General features: G+C 39.5%; 23 non-coding genes and 3 pseudogenes across 23 annotated transcripts; all 26 read left to right on the forward strand.

Moving 5' to 3' along the window:
* The first annotated feature begins 573 nt into the window (after window positions 1-573).
* On the forward strand, window positions 574-692 carry LOC141310414 (5S ribosomal RNA). Its single transcript, XR_012347958.1, has one exon. It is a non-coding gene; the product is annotated as a 5S ribosomal RNA (ribosomal RNA).
* Window positions 693-1,423: 731 nt separating this feature from the next.
* On the forward strand, window positions 1,424-1,542 carry LOC141309879 (5S ribosomal RNA). Its single transcript, XR_012347427.1, has one exon. It is a non-coding gene; the product is annotated as a 5S ribosomal RNA (ribosomal RNA).
* Window positions 1,543-1,626: 84 nt separating this feature from the next.
* On the forward strand, window positions 1,627-1,745 carry LOC141310142 (5S ribosomal RNA). Its single transcript, XR_012347687.1, has one exon. It is a non-coding gene; the product is annotated as a 5S ribosomal RNA (ribosomal RNA).
* A 730-nt stretch (window positions 1,746-2,475) lies between these two features.
* Window positions 2,476-2,594, forward strand: LOC141310143 (5S ribosomal RNA). The gene has a single exon (XR_012347689.1). It is a non-coding gene; the product is annotated as a 5S ribosomal RNA (ribosomal RNA).
* A 1,369-nt stretch (window positions 2,595-3,963) lies between these two features.
* Window positions 3,964-4,082, forward strand: LOC141310301 (5S ribosomal RNA). The gene has a single exon (XR_012347846.1). It is a non-coding gene; the product is annotated as a 5S ribosomal RNA (ribosomal RNA).
* A 731-nt stretch (window positions 4,083-4,813) lies between these two features.
* Window positions 4,814-4,932, forward strand: LOC141309880 (5S ribosomal RNA). The gene has a single exon (XR_012347428.1). It is a non-coding gene; the product is annotated as a 5S ribosomal RNA (ribosomal RNA).
* Window positions 4,933-5,015: 83 nt separating this feature from the next.
* LOC141310396 (5S ribosomal RNA) lies at window positions 5,016-5,134 on the forward strand. The gene has a single exon (XR_012347940.1). It is a non-coding gene; the product is annotated as a 5S ribosomal RNA (ribosomal RNA).
* A 723-nt stretch (window positions 5,135-5,857) lies between these two features.
* LOC141310496 (5S ribosomal RNA) lies at window positions 5,858-5,966 on the forward strand (annotated as a pseudogene).
* Window positions 5,967-6,050: 84 nt separating this feature from the next.
* Window positions 6,051-6,169, forward strand: LOC141310355 (5S ribosomal RNA). The gene has a single exon (XR_012347900.1). It is a non-coding gene; the product is annotated as a 5S ribosomal RNA (ribosomal RNA).
* A 731-nt stretch (window positions 6,170-6,900) lies between these two features.
* Window positions 6,901-7,019, forward strand: LOC141309881 (5S ribosomal RNA). The gene has a single exon (XR_012347429.1). It is a non-coding gene; the product is annotated as a 5S ribosomal RNA (ribosomal RNA).
* Window positions 7,020-7,103: 84 nt separating this feature from the next.
* On the forward strand, window positions 7,104-7,222 carry LOC141310144 (5S ribosomal RNA). The gene has a single exon (XR_012347690.1). It is a non-coding gene; the product is annotated as a 5S ribosomal RNA (ribosomal RNA).
* A 730-nt stretch (window positions 7,223-7,952) lies between these two features.
* On the forward strand, window positions 7,953-8,071 carry LOC141310145 (5S ribosomal RNA). The gene has a single exon (XR_012347691.1). It is a non-coding gene; the product is annotated as a 5S ribosomal RNA (ribosomal RNA).
* Window positions 8,072-9,440: 1,369 nt separating this feature from the next.
* LOC141310302 (5S ribosomal RNA) lies at window positions 9,441-9,559 on the forward strand. The gene has a single exon (XR_012347847.1). It is a non-coding gene; the product is annotated as a 5S ribosomal RNA (ribosomal RNA).
* Window positions 9,560-10,290: 731 nt separating this feature from the next.
* On the forward strand, window positions 10,291-10,409 carry LOC141309883 (5S ribosomal RNA). The gene has a single exon (XR_012347430.1). It is a non-coding gene; the product is annotated as a 5S ribosomal RNA (ribosomal RNA).
* Window positions 10,410-10,492: 83 nt separating this feature from the next.
* LOC141310397 (5S ribosomal RNA) lies at window positions 10,493-10,611 on the forward strand. The gene has a single exon (XR_012347942.1). It is a non-coding gene; the product is annotated as a 5S ribosomal RNA (ribosomal RNA).
* Window positions 10,612-11,334: 723 nt separating this feature from the next.
* On the forward strand, window positions 11,335-11,443 carry LOC141310497 (5S ribosomal RNA; annotated as a pseudogene).
* Window positions 11,444-11,527: 84 nt separating this feature from the next.
* Window positions 11,528-11,646, forward strand: LOC141310357 (5S ribosomal RNA). Its single transcript, XR_012347902.1, has one exon. It is a non-coding gene; the product is annotated as a 5S ribosomal RNA (ribosomal RNA).
* A 730-nt stretch (window positions 11,647-12,376) lies between these two features.
* Window positions 12,377-12,495, forward strand: LOC141310146 (5S ribosomal RNA). Its single transcript, XR_012347692.1, has one exon. It is a non-coding gene; the product is annotated as a 5S ribosomal RNA (ribosomal RNA).
* Window positions 12,496-13,864: 1,369 nt separating this feature from the next.
* Window positions 13,865-13,983, forward strand: LOC141310304 (5S ribosomal RNA). The gene has a single exon (XR_012347848.1). It is a non-coding gene; the product is annotated as a 5S ribosomal RNA (ribosomal RNA).
* A 731-nt stretch (window positions 13,984-14,714) lies between these two features.
* LOC141309884 (5S ribosomal RNA) lies at window positions 14,715-14,833 on the forward strand. The gene has a single exon (XR_012347431.1). It is a non-coding gene; the product is annotated as a 5S ribosomal RNA (ribosomal RNA).
* An 83-nt stretch (window positions 14,834-14,916) lies between these two features.
* LOC141310398 (5S ribosomal RNA) lies at window positions 14,917-15,035 on the forward strand. Its single transcript, XR_012347943.1, has one exon. It is a non-coding gene; the product is annotated as a 5S ribosomal RNA (ribosomal RNA).
* Window positions 15,036-15,758: 723 nt separating this feature from the next.
* Window positions 15,759-15,867, forward strand: LOC141310498 (5S ribosomal RNA; annotated as a pseudogene).
* Window positions 15,868-15,951: 84 nt separating this feature from the next.
* Window positions 15,952-16,070, forward strand: LOC141310359 (5S ribosomal RNA). The gene has a single exon (XR_012347903.1). It is a non-coding gene; the product is annotated as a 5S ribosomal RNA (ribosomal RNA).
* A 731-nt stretch (window positions 16,071-16,801) lies between these two features.
* LOC141309885 (5S ribosomal RNA) lies at window positions 16,802-16,920 on the forward strand. Its single transcript, XR_012347432.1, has one exon. It is a non-coding gene; the product is annotated as a 5S ribosomal RNA (ribosomal RNA).
* An 84-nt stretch (window positions 16,921-17,004) lies between these two features.
* LOC141310149 (5S ribosomal RNA) lies at window positions 17,005-17,123 on the forward strand. The gene has a single exon (XR_012347694.1). It is a non-coding gene; the product is annotated as a 5S ribosomal RNA (ribosomal RNA).
* A 730-nt stretch (window positions 17,124-17,853) lies between these two features.
* On the forward strand, window positions 17,854-17,972 carry LOC141310150 (5S ribosomal RNA). Its single transcript, XR_012347695.1, has one exon. It is a non-coding gene; the product is annotated as a 5S ribosomal RNA (ribosomal RNA).
* The last annotated feature ends 651 nt before the right edge of the window (window positions 17,973-18,623 follow it).

The raw sequence follows: 18,623 nt of genomic DNA on the forward strand, positions 1-18,623 counted from the left end.
GTGTCTTAAATAAATGGATGGTTGGCCTGCCATGTGACTAGACACATGACAGGAAGCAGGAAGTACAACTGTATAAGAGAGCAGCATGACAAACAAAGGACAGTCACCAAACTGTTGGATTAAGGAGTTTGCTAATTTTAGAGCTCACCTTTCCATTCACCACCTGCAAACTTTGGATTACACTTTCTGTGGATTGTATATACAATGGTGGACACTCACATTGGACTTATCAACACACTAGGATTCTTGGACTGTTTTTAGGGTATGGACAAATGAACTGTATTCTTTTAACAGCATTTACCTAGTTTTATCGTGTTGTTTTAAAGTCTTTTATGTGAACCTTGTATATAAACCAAATCTATTTAAACCAATCTTCTTTTATGTCTCATTCTTTTAACCACTACTCATCTCTCACAGTTAAATCTGACCCCATTTTAATCTTGTAACTCTGGATGGGAGACCGCCTGGGAATACCAGGTGCTGTAAGCTTTTGCCTTTTCTTCACTATTTATATAATATGCTGGCTTTTACGGAGGCTGATCTTTAAATAGGCCACTTTTTGGAGTAGCCCTTGCTTACGGCCATACCGCGCTGAGACCGCCCAATCTCGTCTGATCTCGGAAGCAAAGCAGCGTCGGGCCTGGTTAGTACTTGGATGGCAGACCGCCTGGGAATACCAGGTGCTGTAAGCTTTTGCCTTTTCTTCACTATTTATATAATATGCTGGCTTTTAGAAAGACGTGTTTTACCGCTCTATTTATTACAATCATTTAAATGTATTATAGAGTGTTAAGTGTTTTACATGTTTTTTTAGGCCATTTTATTGCTCTTAACATTTTAAGTGTGTGTGTGTCTTAAATAAATGGATGGTTGGCCTGCCATGTGACTAGACACATGACAGGAAGCAGGAAGTACAACTGTATAAGAGAGCAGCATGACATACAAAGGACAGTCACCAAACTGTTGGATTAAGGAGTTTGCTAATTTTAGAGCTCACCTTTCCATTCACCACCTGCAAACTTTGGATTACACTTTCTGTGGATTGTATATACAATGGTGGACACTCACATTGGACTTATCAACACACTGGGATTCTTGGACTGTTTTTAGGGTATGGACAAATGAACTGTATTCTTTTAACAGCATTTACCTAGTTTTATCGTGTTGTTTTAAAGTCTTTTTATGTGAACCTTGTATATAAACCAAATCTATTTAAACCAATCTTCTTTTATGTCTCATTCTTTTAACCACTAGTCATCTCTCACAGTTAAATCTGACCCCATTTTAATCTTGTAACTCTGGATGGGAGACCGCCTGGGAATACCAGGTGCTGTAAGCTTTTGCCTTTTCTTCACTATTTATATAATATGATGGCTTTTACGGAGGCTGATCTATAAATAGCCCACTTTTTGGAGCAGTACTCGCTTACGGCCATACTGCGCTGAGAGCGCCCGATCTCGTCTGATCTCGGAAGCAAAGCAGCGTCGGGCCTGGTTAGTACTTAGATGGGAGACCGCCTGGGAATACCAGGTGCTGTAAGCTTTTGCCTTTTCTTCACTATTTATATAATATGCTGGCTTTTACGGAGGCTGATCTTTAAATAGCCCACTTTTTGGAGCAGCCCTCGCTTACGGCCATACTGCGCTGAGACCGCCCGATCTCGTCTGATCTCGGAAGCAAAGCAGCGTCGGGCCTGGTTAGTACTTGGATGGGAGACCGCCTGGGAATACCAGGTGCTGTAAGCTTTTGCCTTTTCTTCACTATTTATATAATATGCTGGCTTTTAGAAAGACGTGTTTTACCGCTCTATTTATTACAATCATTTAAATGTATTATAGAGTGTTAAGTGTTTTACATGTTTTTTTAGGCCATTTTATTGCTCTTAACATTTTAAGTGTGTGTGTGTCTTAAATAAATGGATGGTTGGCCTGCCATGTGACTAGACACATGACAGGAAGCAGGAAGTACAACTGTATAAGAGAGCAGCATGACAAACAAAGGACAGTCACCAAACTGTTGGATTAAGGAGTTTGCTAATTTTAGAGCTCACCTTTCCATTCACCACCTGCAAACTTTGGATTACACTTTCTGTGGATTGTATATACAATGGTGGACACTCACATTGGACTTATCAACACACTAGGATTCTTGGACTGTTTTTAGGGTATGGACAAATGAACTGTATTCTTTTAACAGCATTTACCTAGTTTTATCGTGTTGTTTTAAAGTCTTTTATGTTAACCTTGTATATAAACCAAATCTATTTAAACCAATCTTCTTTTATGTCTCATTCTTTTAACCACTACTCATCTCTCACAGTTAAATCTGACCCCATTTTAATCTTGTAACTCTGGATGGGAGACCGCCTGGGAATACCAGGTGCTGTAAGCTTTTGCCTTTTCTTCACTATTTATATAATATGCTGGCTTTTACGGAGGCTGATCTTTAAATAGCCCACTTTTTGGAGCAGCCCTCGCTTACGGCCATACTGCGCTGAGACCGCCCGATCTCGTCTGATCTCGGAAGCAAAGCAGCGTCGGGCCTGGTTAGTACTTGGATGGGAGACCGCCTGGGAATACCAGGTGCTGTAAGCTTTTGCCTTTTCTTCACTATTTATATAATATGCTGGCTTTTAGAAAGACGTGTTTTACCGCTCTATTTATTACAATCATTTAAATGTATTATAGAGTGTTAAGTGTTTTACATGTTTTTTAGGCCATTTTATTACTCTTAACATTTTAAGTGTGTGTGTGTCTTTAATAAATGGATGGTTGGCCTGCCATGTGACTAGACACATGACAGGAAGCAGGAAGTACAACTGTATAAGAGAGCAGCATGACAAAAAAAGTCACCAAACTGTTGGATTAAGGAGTTGCTAATTTTAGAGCTCACCTTTCCATTCACCACCTGCAAACTTTGGATTACACTTTCTGTGGATTGTATATACAATGGTGGACACTCACATTGGACTTATCAACACACTGGGATTCTTGGACTGTTTTTAGGGTATGGACAAATGAACTGTATTCTTTTAACAGCATTTACCTAGTTTTATCGTGTTGTTTTAAAGTCTTTTATGTGAACCTTGTATATAAACCAAATCTATTTAAACCAATCTTCTTTTATGTCTCATTCTTTTAACCACTAGTCATCTCTCACAGTTAAATCTGACCCCATTTTAATCTTGTAACTCTGGAAGGGAGACCGCCTGGGAATACCAGGTGCTGTAAGCTTTTGCCTTTTCTTCACTATTTATATAATATGCTGGCTTTTAGAAAGACGTGTTTTACCGCTCTATTTATTACAATCATTTAAATGTATTATAGAGTGTTAAGTGTTTTACATGTTTTTTTAGGCCATTTTATTGCTCTTAACATTTTAAGTGTGTGTGTGTCTTAAATAAATGGATGGTTGGCCTGCCATGTGACTAGACACATGACAGGAAGCAGGAAGTACAACTGTATAAGAGAGCAGCATGACAAACAAAGGACAGTCACCAAACTGTTGGATTAAGGAGTTTGCTAATTTTAGAGCTCACCTTTCCATTCACCACCTGCAAACTTTGGATTACACTTTCTGTGGATTGTATATACAATGGTGGACACTCACATTGGACTTATCAACACACTAGGATTCTTGGACTGTTTTTAGGGTATGGACAAATGAACTGTATTCTTTTAACAGCATTTACCTAGTTTTATCGTGTTGTTTTAAAGTCTTTTATGTTAACCTTGTATATAAACCAAATCTATTTAAACCAATCTTCTTTTATGTCTCATTCTTTTAACCACTACTCATCTCTCACAGTTAAATCTGACCCCATTTTAATCTTGTAACTCTGGATGGGAGACCGCCTGGGAATACCAGGTGCTGTAAGCTTTTGCCTTTTCTTCACTATTTATATAATATGCTGGCTTTTACGGAGGCTGATCTTTAAATAGGCCACTTTTTGGAGCAGCCCTCGCTTACGGCCATACCGCGCTGAGACCGCCCAATCTCGTCTGATCTCGGAAGCAAAGCAGCGTCGGGCCTGGTTAGTACTTGGATGGGAGACCGCCTGGGAATACCAGGTGCTGTAAGCTTTTGCCTTTTCTTCACTATTTATATAATATGCTGGCTTTTAGAAAGACGTGTTTTACCGCTCTATTTATTACAATCATTTAAATGTATTATAGAGTGTTAAGTGTTTTACATGTTTTTTTAGGCCATTTTATTGCTCTTAACATTTTAAGTGTGTGTGTGTCTTAAATAAATGGATGGTTGGCCTGCCATGTGACTAGACACATGACAGGAAGCAGGAAGTACAACTGTATAAGAGAGCAGCATGACATACAAAGGACAGTCACCAAACTGTTGGATTAAGGAGTTTGCTAATTTTAGAGCTCACCTTTCCATTCACCACCTGCAAACTTTGGATTACACTTTCTGTGGATTGTATATACAATGGTGGACACTCACATTGGACTTATCAACACACTGGGATTCTTGGACTGTTTTTAGGGTATGGACAAATGAACTGTATTCTTTTAACAGCATTTACCTAGTTTTATCGTGTTGTTTTAAAGTCTTTTTATGTGAACCTTGTATATAAACCAAATCTATTTAAACCAATCTTCTTTTATGTCTCATTCTTTTAACCACTAGTCATCTCTCACAGTTAAATCTGACCCCATTTTAATCTTGTAACTCTGGATGGGAGACCGCCTGGGAATACCAGGTGCTGTAAGCTTTTGCCTTTTCTTCACTATTTATATAATATGATGGCTTTTACGGAGGCTGATCTATAAATAGCCCACTTTTTGGAGCAGTACTCGCTTACGGCCATACTGCGCTGAGAGCGCCCGATCTCGTCTGATCTCGGAAGCAAAGCAGCGTCGGGCCTGGTTAGTACTTAGATGGGAGACCGCCTGGGAATACCAGGTGCTGTAAGCTTTTGCCTTTTCTTCACTATTTATATAATATGCTGGCTTTTACGGAGGCTGATCTTTAAATAGCCCACTTTTTGGAGCGCCCTCGCTTACGGCCATACTGCGCTGAGACCGCCCGATCTCGTCTGATCTCGGAAGCAATGCAGCGTCGGGCCTGGTTAGTACTTGGATGGGAGACCGCCTGGGAATACCAGGTGCTGTAAGCTTTTGCCTTTTCTTCACTATTTATATAATATGCTGGCTTTTAGAAAGACTTGTTTTACCGCTCTATTTATTACAATCATTTAAATGTATTATAGAGTGTTAAGTGTTTTACATGTTTTTTAGGCCATTTTATTACTCTTAACATTTTAAGTGTGTGTGTGTCTTTAATAAATGGATGGTTGGCCTGCCATGTGACTAGACACATGACAGGAAGCAGGAAGTACAACTGTATAAGAGAGCAGCATGACAAAAAAAGTCACCAAACTGTTGGATTAAGGAGTTGCTAATTTTAGAGCTCACCTTTCCATTCACCACCTGCAAACTTTGGATTACACTTTCTGTGGATTGTATATACAATGGTGGACACTCACATTGGACTTATCAACACACTGGGATTCTTGGACTGTTTTTAGGGTATGGACAAATGAACTGTATTCTTTTAACAGCATTTACCTAGTTTTATCGTGTTGTTTTAAAGTCTTTTATGTGAACCTTGTATAAAAACCAAATCTATTTAAACCAATCTTCTTTTATGTCTCATTCTTTTAACCACTAGTCATCTCTCACAGTTAATTCTGACCCCATTTTAATGTTGTAACTCTGGATGGGAGACCGCCTGGGAATACCAGGTGCTGTAAACTTTTGCCTTTTCTTCACTATTTATATAATATGATGGCTTTTACGGAGGCTGATCTATAAATAACCCACTTTTTGGAGCAGTCCTCGCTTACGGCCATACTGCGCTGAGTGCGCCCGATCTCGGAAGCAAAGCAGCGTCGGGCCTGGTTAGTACTTGGATGGGAGACCCCCTGGGAATACCAGGTGCTGTAAGCTTTTGCCTTTTCTTCACTATTTATATAATAAGATGGCTTTTACGGAGGCTGATCTATAAATAGCCCACTTTTTGGAGCAGTACTCGCTTACGGCCATACTGCGCTGAGACCGCCCGATCTCGTCTGATCTCGGAAGCAAAGCAGCGTCGGGCCTGGTTAGTACTTGGATGGCAGACCGCCTGGGAATACCAGGTGCTGTAAGCTTTTGCCTTTTCTTCACTATTTATATAATATGCTGGCTTTTAGAAAGACGTGTTTTACCGCTCTATTTATTACAATCATTTAAATGTATTATAGAGTGTTAAGTGTTTTACATGTTTTTTTAGGCCATTTTATTGCTCTTAACATTTTAAGTGTGTGTGTGTCTTAAATAAATGGATGGTTGGCCTGCCATGTGACTAGACACATGACAGGAAGCAGGAAGTACAACTGTATAAGAGAGCAGCATGACATACAAAGGACAGTCACCAAACTGTTGGATTAAGGAGTTTGCTAATTTTAGAGCTCACCTTTCCATTCACCACCTGCAAACTTTGGATTACACTTTCTGTGGATTGTATATACAATGGTGGACACTCACATTGGACTTATCAACACACTGGGATTCTTGGACTGTTTTTAGGGTATGGACAAATGAACTGTATTCTTTTAACAGCATTTACCTAGTTTTATCGTGTTGTTTTAAAGTCTTTTTATGTGAACCTTGTATATAAACCAAATCTATTTAAACCAATCTTCTTTTATGTCTCATTCTTTTAACCACTAGTCATCTCTCACAGTTAAATCTGACCCCATTTTAATCTTGTAACTCTGGATGGGAGACCGCCTGGGAATACCAGGTGCTGTAAGCTTTTGCCTTTTCTTCACTATTTATATAATATGATGGCTTTTACGGAGGCTGATCTATAAATAGCCCACTTTTTGGAGCAGTACTCGCTTACGGCCATACTGCGCTGAGAGCGCCCGATCTCGTCTGATCTCGGAAGCAAAGCAGCGTCGGGCCTGGTTAGTACTTAGATGGGAGACCGCCTGGGAATACCAGGTGCTGTAAGCTTTTGCCTTTTCTTCACTATTTATATAATATGCTGGCTTTTACGGAGGCTGATCTTTAAATAGCCCACTTTTTGGAGCAGCCCTCGCTTACGGCCATACTGCGCTGAGACCGCCCGATCTCGTCTGATCTCGGAAGCAAAGCAGCGTCGGGCCTGGTTAGTACTTGGATGGGAGACCGCCTGGGAATACCAGGTGCTGTAAGCTTTTGCCTTTTCTTCACTATTTATATAATATGCTGGCTTTTAGAAAGACGTGTTTTACCGCTCTATTTATTACAATCATTTAAATGTATTATAGAGTGTTAAGTGTTTTACATGTTTTTTTAGGCCATTTTATTGCTCTTAACATTTTAAGTGTGTGTGTGTCTTAAATAAATGGATGGTTGGCCTGCCATGTGACTAGACACATGACAGGAAGCAGGAAGTACAACTGTATAAGAGAGCAGCATGACAAACAAAGGACAGTCACCAAACTGTTGGATTAAGGAGTTTGCTAATTTTAGAGCTCACCTTTCCATTCACCACCTGCAAACTTTGGATTACACTTTCTGTGGATTGTATATACAATGGTGGACACTCACATTGGACTTATCAACACACTAGGATTCTTGGACTGTTTTTAGGGTATGGACAAATGAACTGTATTCTTTTAACAGCATTTACCTAGTTTTATCGTGTTGTTTTAAAGTCTTTTATGTTAACCTTGTATATAAACCAAATCTATTTAAACCAATCTTCTTTTATGTCTCATTCTTTTAACCACTACTCATCTCTCACAGTTAAATCTGACCCCATTTTAATCTTGTAACTCTGGATGGGAGACCGCCTGGGAATACCAGGTGCTGTAAGCTTTTGCCTTTTCTTCACTATTTATATAATATGCTGGCTTTTACGGAGGCTGATCTTTAAATAGCCCACTTTTTGGAGCAGCCCTCGCTTACGGCCATACTGCGCTGAGACCGCCCGATCTCGTCTGATCTCGGAAGCAAAGCAGCGTCGGGCCTGGTTAGTACTTGGATGGGAGACCGCCTGGGAATACCAGGTGCTGTAAGCTTTTGCCTTTTCTTCACTATTTATATAATATGCTGGCTTTTAGAAAGACGTGTTTTACCGCTCTATTTATTACAATCATTTAAATGTATTATAGAGTGTTAAGTGTTTTACATGTTTTTTAGGCCATTTTATTACTCTTAACATTTTAAGTGTGTGTGTGTCTTTAATAAATGGATGGTTGGCCTGCCATGTGACTAGACACATGACAGGAAGCAGGAAGTACAACTGTATAAGAGAGCAGCATGACAAAAAAAGTCACCAAACTGTTGGATTAAGGAGTTGCTAATTTTAGAGCTCACCTTTCCATTCACCACCTGCAAACTTTGGATTACACTTTCTGTGGATTGTATATACAATGGTGGACACTCACATTGGACTTATCAACACACTGGGATTCTTGGACTGTTTTTAGGGTATGGACAAATGAACTGTATTCTTTTAACAGCATTTACCTAGTTTTATCGTGTTGTTTTAAAGTCTTTTATGTGAACCTTGTATATAAACCAAATCTATTTAAACCAATCTTCTTTTATGTCTCATTCTTTTAACCACTAGTCATCTCTCACAGTTAAATCTGACCCCATTTTAATCTTGTAACTCTGGAAGGGAGACCGCCTGGGAATACCAGGTGCTGTAAGCTTTTGCCTTTTCTTCACTATTTATATAATATGCTGGCTTTTAGAAAGACGTGTTTTACCGCTCTATTTATTACAATCATTTAAATGTATTATAGAGTGTTAAGTGTTTTACATGTTTTTTTAGGCCATTTTATTGCTCTTAACATTTTAAGTGTGTGTGTGTCTTAAATAAATGGATGGTTGGCCTGCCATGTGACTAGACACATGACAGGAAGCAGGAAGTACAACTGTATAAGAGAGCAGCATGACAAACAAAGGACAGTCACCAAACTGTTGGATTAAGGAGTTTGCTAATTTTAGAGCTCACCTTTCCATTCACCACCTGCAAACTTTGGATTACACTTTCTGTGGATTGTATATACAATGGTGGACACTCACATTGGACTTATCAACACACTAGGATTCTTGGACTGTTTTTAGGGTATGGACAAATGAACTGTATTCTTTTAACAGCATTTACCTAGTTTTATCGTGTTGTTTTAAAGTCTTTTATGTTAACCTTGTATATAAACCAAATCTATTTAAACCAATCTTCTTTTATGTCTCATTCTTTTAACCACTACTCATCTCTCACAGTTAAATCTGACCCCATTTTAATCTTGTAACTCTGGATGGGAGACCGCCTGGGAATACCAGGTGCTGTAAGCTTTTGCCTTTTCTTCACTATTTATATAATATGCTGGCTTTTACGGAGGCTGATCTTTAAATAGGCCACTTTTTGGAGCAGCCCTCGCTTACGGCCATACCGCGCTGAGACCGCCCAATCTCGTCTGATCTCGGAAGCAAAGCAGCGTCGGGCCTGGTTAGTACTTGGATGGGAGACCGCCTGGGAATACCAGGTGCTGTAAGCTTTTGCCTTTTCTTCACTATTTATATAATATGCTGGCTTTTAGAAAGACGTGTTTTACCGCTCTATTTATTACAATCATTTAAATGTATTATAGAGTGTTAAGTGTTTTACATGTTTTTTTAGGCCATTTTATTGCTCTTAACATTTTAAGTGTGTGTGTGTCTTAAATAAATGGATGGTTGGCCTGCCATGTGACTAGACACATGACAGGAAGCAGGAAGTACAACTGTATAAGAGAGCAGCATGACATACAAAGGACAGTCACCAAACTGTTGGATTAAGGAGTTTGCTAATTTTAGAGCTCACCTTTCCATTCACCACCTGCAAACTTTGGATTACACTTTCTGTGGATTGTATATACAATGGTGGACACTCACATTGGACTTATCAACACACTGGGATTCTTGGACTGTTTTTAGGGTATGGACAAATGAACTGTATTCTTTTAACAGCATTTACCTAGTTTTATCGTGTTGTTTTAAAGTCTTTTTATGTGAACCTTGTATATAAACCAAATCTATTTAAACCAATCTTCTTTTATGTCTCATTCTTTTAACCACTAGTCATCTCTCACAGTTAAATCTGACCCCATTTTAATCTTGTAACTCTGGATGGGAGACCGCCTGGGAATACCAGGTGCTGTAAGCTTTTGCCTTTTCTTCACTATTTATATAATATGATGGCTTTTACGGAGGCTGATCTATAAATAGCCCACTTTTTGGAGCAGTACTCGCTTACGGCCATACTGCGCTGAGAGCGCCCGATCTCGTCTGATCTCGGAAGCAAAGCAGCGTCGGGCCTGGTTAGTACTTAGATGGGAGACCGCCTGGGAATACCAGGTGCTGTAAGCTTTTGCCTTTTCTTCACTATTTATATAATATGCTGGCTTTTACGGAGGCTGATCTTTAAATAGCCCACTTTTTGGAGCGCCCTCGCTTACGGCCATACTGCGCTGAGACCGCCCGATCTCGTCTGATCTCGGAAGCAATGCAGCGTCGGGCCTGGTTAGTACTTGGATGGGAGACCGCCTGGGAATACCAGGTGCTGTAAGCTTTTGCCTTTTCTTCACTATTTATATAATATGCTGGCTTTTAGAAAGACTTGTTTTACCGCTCTATTTATTACAATCATTTAAATGTATTATAGAGTGTTAAGTGTTTTACATGTTTTTTAGGCCATTTTATTACTCTTAACATTTTAAGTGTGTGTGTGTCTTTAATAAATGGATGGTTGGCCTGCCATGTGACTAGACACATGACAGGAAGCAGGAAGTACAACTGTATAAGAGAGCAGCATGACAAAAAAAGTCACCAAACTGTTGGATTAAGGAGTTGCTAATTTTAGAGCTCACCTTTCCATTCACCACCTGCAAACTTTGGATTACACTTTCTGTGGATTGTATATACAATGGTGGACACTCACATTGGACTTATCAACACACTGGGATTCTTGGACTGTTTTTAGGGTATGGACAAATGAACTGTATTCTTTTAACAGCATTTACCTAGTTTTATCGTGTTGTTTTAAAGTCTTTTATGTGAACCTTGTATAAAAACCAAATCTATTTAAACCAATCTTCTTTTATGTCTCATTCTTTTAACCACTAGTCATCTCTCACAGTTAATTCTGACCCCATTTTAATGTTGTAACTCTGGATGGGAGACCGCCTGGGAATACCAGGTGCTGTAAACTTTTGCCTTTTCTTCACTATTTATATAATATGATGGCTTTTACGGAGGCTGATCTATAAATAACCCACTTTTTGGAGCAGTCCTCGCTTACGGCCATACTGCGCTGAGTGCGCCCGATCTCGGAAGCAAAGCAGCGTCGGGCCTGGTTAGTACTTGGATGGGAGACCCCCTGGGAATACCAGGTGCTGTAAGCTTTTGCCTTTTCTTCACTATTTATATAATAAGATGGCTTTTACGGAGGCTGATCTATAAATAGCCCACTTTTTGGAGCAGTACTCGCTTACGGCCATACTGCGCTGAGACCGCCCGATCTCGTCTGATCTCGGAAGCAAAGCAGCGTCGGGCCTGGTTAGTACTTGGATGGCAGACCGCCTGGGAATACCAGGTGCTGTAAGCTTTTGCCTTTTCTTCACTATTTATATAATATGCTGGCTTTTAGAAAGACGTGTTTTACCGCTCTATTTATTACAATCATTTAAATGTATTATAGAGTGTTAAGTGTTTTACATGTTTTTTTAGGCCATTTTATTGCTCTTAACATTTTAAGTGTGTGTGTGTCTTAAATAAATGGATGGTTGGCCTGCCATGTGACTAGACACATGACAGGAAGCAGGAAGTACAACTGTATAAGAGAGCAGCATGACATACAAAGGACAGTCACCAAACTGTTGGATTAAGGAGTTTGCTAATTTTAGAGCTCACCTTTCCATTCACCACCTGCAAACTTTGGATTACACTTTCTGTGGATTGTATATACAATGGTGGACACTCACATTGGACTTATCAACACACTAGGATTCTTGGACTGTTTTTAGGGTATGGACAAATGAACTGTATTCTTTTAACAGCATTTACCTAGTTTTATCGTGTTGTTTTAAAGTCTTTTATGTTAACCTTGTATATAAACCAAATCTATTTAAACCAATCTTCTTTTATGTCTCATTCTTTTAACCACTACTCATCTCTCACAGTTAAATCTGACCCCATTTTAATCTTGTAACTCTGGATGGGAGACCGCCTGGGAATACCAGGTGCTGTAAGCTTTTGCCTTTTCTTCACTATTTATATAATATGCTGGCTTTTACGGAGGCTGATCTTTAAATAGCCCACTTTTTGGAGCAGCCCTCGCTTACGGCCATACTGCGCTGAGACCGCCCGATCTCGTCTGATCTCGGAAGCAAAGCAGCGTCGGGCCTGGTTAGTACTTGGATGGGAGACCGCCTGGGAATACCAGGTGCTGTAAGCTTTTGCCTTTTCTTCACTATTTATATAATATGCTGGCTTTTAGAAAGACGTGTTTTACCGCTCTATTTATTACAATCATTTAAATGTATTATAGAGTGTTAAGTGTTTTACATGTTTTTTAGGCCATTTTATTACTCTTAACATTTTAAGTGTGTGTGTGTCTTTAATAAATGGATGGTTGGCCTGCCATGTGACTAGACACATGACAGGAAGCAGGAAGTACAACTGTATAAGAGAGCAGCATGACAAAAAAAGTCACCAAACTGTTGGATTAAGGAGTTGCTAATTTTAGAGCTCACCTTTCCATTCACCACCTGCAAACTTTGGATTACACTTTCTGTGGATTGTATATACAATGGTGGACACTCACATTGGACTTATCAACACACTGGGATTCTTGGACTGTTTTTAGGGTATGGACAAATGAACTGTATTCTTTTAACAGCATTTACCTAGTTTTATCGTGTTGTTTTAAAGTCTTTTATGTGAACCTTGTATATAAACCAAATCTATTTAAACCAATCTTCTTTTATGTCTCATTCTTTTAACCACTAGTCATCTCTCACAGTTAAATCTGACCCCATTTTAATCTTGTAACTCTGGAAGGGAGACCGCCTGGGAATACCAGGTGCTGTAAGCTTTTGCCTTTTCTTCACTATTTATATAATATGCTGGCTTTTAGAAAGACGTGTTTTACCGCTCTATTTATTACAATCATTTAAATGTATTATAGAGTGTTAAGTGTTTTACATGTTTTTTTAGGCCATTTTATTGCTCTTAACATTTTAAGTGTGTGTGTGTCTTAAATAAATGGATGGTTGGCCTGCCATGTGACTAGACACATGACAGGAAGCAGGAAGTACAACTGTATAAGAGAGCAGCATGACAAACAAAGGACAGTCACCAAACTGTTGGATTAAGGAGTTTGCTAATTTTAGAGCTCACCTTTCCATTCACCACCTGCAAACTTTGGATTACACTTTCTGTGGATTGTATATACAATGGTGGACACTCACATTGGACTTATCAACACACTAGGATTCTTGGACTGTTTTTAGGGTATGGACAAATGAACTGTATTCTTTTAACAGCATTTACCTAGTTTTATCGTGTTGTTTTAAAGTCTTTTATGTTAACCTTGTATATAAACCAAATCTATTTAAACCAATCTTCTTTTATGTCTCATTCTTTTAACCACTACTCATCTCTCACAGTTAAATCTGACCCCATTTTAATCTTGTAACTCTGGATGGGAGACCGCCTGGGAATACCAGGTGCTGTAAGCTTTTGCCTTTTCTTCACTATTTATATAATATGCTGGCTTTTACGGAGGCTGATCTTTAAATAGGCCACTTTTTGGAGCAGCCCTCGCTTACGGCCATACCGCGCTGAGACCGCCCAATCTCGTCTGATCTCGGAAGCAAAGCAGCGTCGGGCCTGGTTAGTACTTGGATGGGAGACCGCCTGGGAATACCAGGTGCTGTAAGCTTTTGCCTTTTCTTCACTATTTATATAATATGCTGGCTTTTAGAAAGACGTGTTTTACCGCTCTATTTATTACAATCATTTAAATGTATTATAGAGTGTTAAGTGTTTTACATGTTTTTTTAGGCCATTTTATTGCTCTTAACATTTTAAGTGTGTGTGTGTCTTAAATAAATGGATGGTTGGCCTGCCATGTGACTAGACACATGACAGGAAGCAGGAAGTACAACTGTATAAGAGAGCAGCATGACATACAAAGGACAGTCACCAAACTGTTGGATTAAGGAGTTTGCTAATTTTAGAGCTCACCTTTCCATTCACCACCTGCAAACTTTGGATTACACTTTCTGTGGATTGTATATACAATGGTGGACACTCACATTGGACTTATCAACACACTGGGATTCTTGGACTGTTTTTAGGGTATGGACAAATGAACTGTATTCTTTTAACAGCATTTACCTAGTTTTATCGTGTTGTTTTAAAGTCTTTTTATGTGAACCTTGTATATAAACCAAATCTATTTAAACCAATCTTCTTTTATGTCTCATTCTTTTAACCACTAGTCATCTCTCACAGTTAAATCTGACCCCATTTTAATCTTGTAACTCTGGATGGGAGACCGCCTGGGAATACCAGGTGCTGTAAGCTTTTGCCTTTTCTTCACTATTTATATAATATGATGGCTTTTACGGAGGCTGATCTATAAATAGCCCACTTTTTGGAGCAGTACTCGCTTACGGCCATACTGCGCTGAGAGCGCCCGATCTCGTCTGATCTCGGAAGCAAAGCAGCGTCGGGCCTGGTTAGTACTTAGATGGGAGACCGCCTGGGAATACCAGGTGCTGTAAGCTTTTGCCTTTTCTTCACTATTTATATAATATGCTGGCTTTTACGGAGGCTGATCTTTAAATAGCCCACTTTTTGGAGCGCCCTCGCTTACGGCCATACTGCGCTGAGACCGCCCGATCTCGTCTGATCTCGGAAGCAATGCAGCGTCGGGCCTGGTTAGTACTTGGATGGGAGACCGCCTGGGAATACCAGGTGCTGTAAGCTTTTGCCTTTTCTTCACTATTTATATAATATGCTGGCTTTTAGAAAGACTTGTTTTACCGCTCTATTTATTACAATCATTTAAATGTATTATAGAGTGTTAAGTGTTTTACATGTTTTTTAGGCCATTTTATTACTCTTAACATTTTAAGTGTGTGTGTGTCTTTAATAAATGGATGGTTGGCCTGCCATGTGACTAGACACATGACAGGAAGCAGGAAGTACAACTGTATAAGAGAGCAGCATGACAAAAAAAGTCACCAAACTGTTGGATTAAGGAGTTGCTAATTTTAGAGCTCACCTTTCCATTCACCACCTGCAAACTTTGGATTACACTTTCTGTGGATTGTATATACAATGGTGGACACTCACATTGGACTTATCAACACACTGGGATTCTTGGACTGTTTTTAGGGTATGGACAAATGAACTGTATTCTTTTAACAGCATTTACCTAGTTTTATCGTGTTGTTTTAAAGTCTTTTATGTGAACCTTGTATAAAAACCAAATCTATTTAAACCAATCTTCTTTTATGTCTCATTCTTTTAACCACTAGTCATCTCTCACAGTTAATTCTGACCCCATTTTAATGTTGTAACTCTGGATGGGAGACCGCCTGGGAATACCAGGTGCTGTAAACTTTTGCCTTTTCTTCACTATTTATATAATATGATGGCTTTTACGGAGGCTGATCTATAAATAACCCACTTTTTGGAGCAGTCCTCGCTTACGGCCATACTGCGCTGAGTGCGCCCGATCTCGGAAGCAAAGCAGCGTCGGGCCTGGTTAGTACTTGGATGGGAGACCCCCTGGGAATACCAGGTGCTGTAAGCTTTTGCCTTTTCTTCACTATTTATATAATAAGATGGCTTTTACGGAGGCTGATCTATAAATAGCCCACTTTTTGGAGCAGTACTCGCTTACGGCCATACTGCGCTGAGACCGCCCGATCTCGTCTGATCTCGGAAGCAAAGCAGCGTCGGGCCTGGTTAGTACTTGGATGGCAGACCGCCTGGGAATACCAGGTGCTGTAAGCTTTTGCCTTTTCTTCACTATTTATATAATATGCTGGCTTTTAGAAAGACGTGTTTTACCGCTCTATTTATTACAATCATTTAAATGTATTATAGAGTGTTAAGTGTTTTACATGTTTTTTTAGGCCATTTTATTGCTCTTAACATTTTAAGTGTGTGTGTGTCTTAAATAAATGGATGGTTGGCCTGCCATGTGACTAGACACATGACAGGAAGCAGGAAGTACAACTGTATAAGAGAGCAGCATGACATACAAAGGACAGTCACCAAACTGTTGGATTAAGGAGTTTGCTAATTTTAGAGCTCACCTTTCCATTCACCACCTGCAAACTTTGGATTACACTTTCTGTGGATTGTATATACAATGGTGGACACTCACATTGGACTTATCAACACACTGGGATTCTTGGACTGTTTTTAGGGTATGGACAAATGAACTGTATTCTTTTAACAGCATTTACCTAGTTTTATCGTGTTGTTTTAAAGTCTTTTTATGTGAACCTTGTATATAAACCAAATCTATTTAAACCAATCTTCTTTTATGTCTCATTCTTTTAACCACTAGTCATCTCTCACAGTTAAATCTGACCCCATTTTAATCTTGTAACTCTGGATGGGAGACCGCCTGGGAATACCAGGTGCTGTAAGCTTTTGCCTTTTCTTCACTATTTATATAATATGATGGCTTTTACGGAGGCTGATCTATAAATAGCCCACTTTTTGGAGCAGTACTCGCTTACGGCCATACTGCGCTGAGAGCGCCCGATCTCGTCTGATCTCGGAAGCAAAGCAGCGTCGGGCCTGGTTAGTACTTAGATGGGAGACCGCCTGGGAATACCAGGTGCTGTAAGCTTTTGCCTTTTCTTCACTATTTATATAATATGCTGGCTTTTACGGAGGCTGATCTTTAAATAGCCCACTTTTTGGAGCAGCCCTCGCTTACGGCCATACTGCGCTGAGACCGCCCGATCTCGTCTGATCTCGGAAGCAAAGCAGCGTCGGGCCTGGTTAGTACTTGGATGGGAGACCGCCTGGGAATACCAGGTGCTGTAAGCTTTTGCCTTTTCTTCACTATTTATATAATATGCTGGCTTTTAGAAAGACGTGTTTTACCGCTCTATTTATTACAATCATTTAAATGTATTATAGAGTGTTAAGTGTTTTACATGTTTTTTTAGGCCATTTTATTGCTCTTAACATTTTAAGTGTGTGTGTGTCTTAAATAAATGGATGGTTGGCCTGCCATGTGACTAGACACATGACAGGAAGCAGGAAGTACAACTGTATAAGAGAGCAGCATGACAAACAAAGGACAGTCACCAAACTGTTGGATTAAGGAGTTTGCTAATTTTAGAGCTCACCTTTCCATTCACCACCTGCAAACTTTGGATTACACTTTCTGTGGATTGTATATACAATGGTGGACACTCACATTGGACTTATCAACACACTAGGATTCTTGGACTGTTTTTAGGGTATGGACAAATGAACTGTATTCTTTTAACAGCATTTACCTAGTTTTATCGTGTTGTTTTAAAGTCTTTTATGTTAACCTTGTATATAAACCAAATCTATTTAAACCAATCTTCTTTTATGTCTCATTCTTTTAACCACTACTCATCTCTCACAGTTAAATCTGACCCCATTTTAATCTTGTAACTCTGGATGGGAGACCGCCTGGGAATACCAGGTGCTGTAAGCTTTTGCCTTTTCTTCACTATTTATATAATATGCTGGCTTTTACGGAGGCTGATCTTTAAATAGCCCACTTTTTGGAGCAGCCCTCGCTTACGGCCATACTGCGCTGAGACCGCCCGATCTCGTCTGATCTCGGAAGCAAAGCAGCGTCGGGCCTGGTTAGTACTTGGATGGGAGACCGCCTGGGAATACCAGGTGCTGTAAGCTTTTGCCTTTTCTTCACTATTTATATAATATGCTGGCTTTTAGAAAGACGTGTTTTACCGCTCTATTTATTACAATCATTTAAATGTATTATAGAGTGTTAAGTGTTTTACATGTTTTTTAGGCCATTTTATTACTCTTAACATTTTAAGTGTGTGTGTGTCTTTAATAAATGGATGGTTGGCCTGCCATGTGACTAGACACATGACAGGAAGCAGGAAGTACAACTGTATAAGAGAGCAGCATGACAAAAAAAGTCACCAAACTGTTGGATTAAGGAGTTGCTAATTTTAGAGCTCACCTTTCCATTCACCACCTGCAAACTTTGGATTACACTTTCTGTGGATTGTATATACAATGGTGGACACTCACATTGGACTTATCAACACACTGGGATTCTTGGACTGTTTTTAGGGTATGGACAAATGAACTGTATTCTTTTAACAGCATTTACCTAGTTTTATCGTGTTGTTTTAAAGTCTTTTATGTGAACCTTGTATATAAACCAAATCTATTTAAACCAATCTTCTTTTATGTCTCATTCTTTTAACCACTAGTCATCTCTCACAGTTAAATCTGACCCCATTTTAATCTTGTAACTCTGGAAGGGAGACCGCCTGGGAATACCAGGTGCTGTAAGCTTTTGCCTTTTCT

Source organism: Garra rufa, unplaced genomic scaffold (genome assembly GCF_049309525.1).
Source record: "Garra rufa unplaced genomic scaffold, GarRuf1.0 hap1_unplaced_003, whole genome shotgun sequence".
Taxonomy (NCBI): Eukaryota; Metazoa; Chordata; class Actinopteri; order Cypriniformes; family Cyprinidae; genus Garra; species Garra rufa.